Source organism: Mirounga leonina, unplaced genomic scaffold, assembly GCF_011800145.1.
Source record: "Mirounga leonina isolate KUSES-001 unplaced genomic scaffold, KU_Mleo_1.0 Mir_82, whole genome shotgun sequence".
Taxonomy (NCBI): domain Eukaryota; kingdom Metazoa; phylum Chordata; class Mammalia; order Carnivora; family Phocidae; genus Mirounga; species Mirounga leonina.
The window spans coordinates 3,042,971-3,046,236 of record NW_023270825.1 but is presented as its reverse complement, the minus strand read 5'-3'; the positions used below and the strand labels follow the sequence as shown (position 1 = coordinate 3,046,236).

The 3,266-nt window shown below is 47.1% G+C and overlaps 1 protein-coding gene across 1 annotated transcript in view; it reads right to left on the bottom strand.

Annotated features, from left to right (window-relative positions):
* The window catches only part of CINP (cyclin dependent kinase 2 interacting protein), a 20,600-nt gene that overhangs the window by 16,492 nt on the left and 842 nt on the right, over nucleotides 1-3,266 (bottom strand). The gene's annotated exons all lie outside the window — the stretch shown is intronic.

The following is a 3,266-nucleotide window of genomic DNA, read 5'->3' as shown; positions in this document are numbered from 1 at the left end:
GGAAGGAGAAGAGGAAGGAGAAGAGGAAGGAGAAGAGGAAGGAGAAGGAGAAGGAGAAGGAGAAGGAGAAAGAGAGGGCGAAGTAAGAGTCTCTGGCAGGACTGGGCTCCTGCAGGGTTCGATCTCATGACCTGAGCCGAAACCAAGAGTTGGATGCCCAACTGACTGAGCCACCCACACGACCCTCACCCTCTCTTGGAAAGACAGTGCCCCAATTGCAATTCCCAATCCCCCACAAAAGGAGGAAAAGCTTTCTGACTATTGGACCTGTCACCAGAAGCTCTGATCTGTTCACAATGTCAGAGACCCCCTGGTCTTACCTTTAACCAATTTCTTTGTAGTCCCAAATGCCACTGTAGATGACACCTGCAAGCCTATAGATGTTACCTATCCAGTTAGGCTATTATGGCTGGCATTCCCATACTTGTTTCAGTCTTTCCCTAGTTGTAACCATACTAGCTTAGTTAAATCCCTCCATCTTTGCCATTGTACAATCCCACATTCTTTTCCTTATGTAAGTGTGATCTGTCTCCCTGCACCCGAGGCAAATACAAACAAGTTTATGCCTCTTTGCAAAGTTTCTAGAAAAGACCCTTTAATGAAGGAATGGCCTCTCACAGGATGTCATCCCAACTCCTCCAATCCCTGGCTTGAAAAGGCCAATCAGGAAATTCCAGCTAATAAATCCATCAATAACCAGACCTTAACTGGAGTCCCCCGTGCACCACCTGGTTTCATTTTTGTTTACAGGGGACAGCATTTCCCATGGGCATAGGAATGCTTAGACAGTTGGCAGCTTGGAAGTCAATGTTTATTGTTTACTGTTAACTTTCATCACAAACCAGAGGCCTCCGCCAGCCTGCCCCATTAGGCCTCCATGGCTCTCTTAACCAGGAACTTCAGGGGGCATACATGACTCCTGGCTTACCTCTGTAGGGAGGCTTTTCCCCTCGGGTCGGAGTAAGTGCCAGTGAACACATGATCAGAAATCTCTCCCTAACATTAGGAGAGGTAGGTGACTCCACAGCCAAAGCAAGACAGCCCAACAACGACCACGTGACTTGTTGGCTAAAGGAGTTTTGGACAGGGGCGCCTGGGTGCCGCAGTCAGTTAAGTGTCTGCCTTCTGCTCAGCTCACGATCTCAGGGTCCTGGGATCGAGCCCCGCGTCCTGTCAGGCTCCCTGCTCAGCGGGGATCCTGCTTCTCTCTCTGCCCCTCCCTCCTGCTCTGCTCTCTCTCTCTCAAATAAATAAATAAAGGAGTTTTGGACAATCTACTTGCTGGACAAGGAGGCATTTGTGTGGTAGCAAATACCACCTGCTGCACCTGGATAAATACCTCTGGAGAAACAGAAACCCACTTACACAAGATCAGGGAACAAGAGCACTAACGACAATGAATTTCACCTAATGACCCCTAGTCTTTTGATCTATTTAGCTGGTTACCTTCAGGTTTGAGCTCCTGGTTTAGAACTGTCATACCGGATTTGTCATATTATTTTTAATTCTGCCTTTTTTTTAAAAAAAGATTTTATTTATTTATTTGAGAGAGAGAGAGGAGGGAGCACAAGCAGGGAGAGCAGCAGAGGGAGGGGGAGCAGCAGAGGGAGAGGGAGAAGCAGGCTTCCCGCTGAGCAGGGAGCCCAATGTGGGGCTCGAGCCCAGGACCCTGGGATCATGACCTGAGCCGAAGGCAGACGCTTAACGACTGAGCCACCCAGGCGCCCCAAGATAGAGATTTTAGATGCTAAGTGCTGAGGTCTCCCTCCTACCCTTTCTTGTCATTCACACGTGGCCTCAGTGGTTTCCAGTCATTACACACTTTTCCTGTGACACGGGACAGGACAACCAGGAAAGTGACAAAGCCACTAAATGCAGAAAACCTGACTCTTGATAAAGTGATGTTTTTGAGCAAAGACCTTGATCACAAGGGGGAAATGTGAAAATAAAAGAAACCTCATTTAAGAATGGAGTCGGGAAGCCCTGGAGAGGGGGTTGCTCACATGCACACCACTTGTAGCCTGCACAACCAGCAGCAGTAAAGAAGGTAAGAATGATCTCAACAAGGGAGGACATACTTCACATAGGAATTTTATCTCCTGCTTTTAAGAAAAGGAAGGAAGAGCCCCAGCAATAATGCACTAACCACCTCCTATAGCCAATGGAGAAACCACTGTGCAAAAACCACTACAACCTTGAACTCTTGTTCTTCTCCAATACACTTTTGTTTACAACTCTCCCCAGTTTCCTCCTAAAACCTAAGGAAAGCTGACCTTCCCTTTGTCTCTTCCAACTTGCCAGAATTCACCATAGCTTGCCTGTCCCAAATTTGCTGTTTAAAGTTAACAAATTTATGGTCTTAGTTGGAGAGCAAATATATATATAATTATACATATATATACGTGTATTTCTTCTATCAGAAACAGCCAGATGGAAGAGATGCATAGAGCAAGGTATGTGGAAAGGGGTATGGAGTCTCTGAGCACACCACTCTCCTCAAATCTCCATGTGTTCACCAAACTGGAGCTCCCCAAATCCCATCCTTCTGGGCTTTTATGGAGACTTCATTACACAGGCTTGGTTGATTAAATCACTGGGCACTGCCCATTGATTCACCCTCCAGCCCCTCTTCCCTGGGAGCATGGGGGAGGTAGGTGGGACTGAAAGTTCCAACCCTTTAATCATATGATTGGTGTGTGTGCATGTGGGAACCAGCCCCCATCCAAAGGTTACCTAGGGGCTTCCCAAAAGTTACTCCATCAACCTAACAAAAGACACCTTGCTCACTCTCACACTTCGGAAATACCAAGGGTTTTACCTCTCTGCCAAGAACAGGACAAAGACCTAACATTTACTTCTTATTATAAACCACAATCACAGCCTGTTATGTAAGTCCTGTTTACCACTTCTCCAGCTTCTCCCAGGTTGCTCTCTATGCCTTAGGGCTAGCTCTGTACAAGTTCTGACTTTGATCTAGAATATTTCTCCTGTCCATGTATGTCCCCGCTCACTTGGCTAACTCCTAGTATCCTTTAAGGCTCTGCTTATTTAAATATCCCTTCATTCTTGGGGCACCTGGGTGGCTCAGTTGGTTAAGCGACTGCCTTCGGCTCAGGTCATGATCCTGGAGTCCCTGGATCGAGTCCCGCACTGGGCTCCCTGCTTAGCGGGGAGCCTGCTTCTCCCTCTAACCCTCCCCCCTCTCATGTGCTCTCTCTCTCTCATTCTCGCTCTCTCAAATAAATAATCTTTAAAAAAATAAAAAA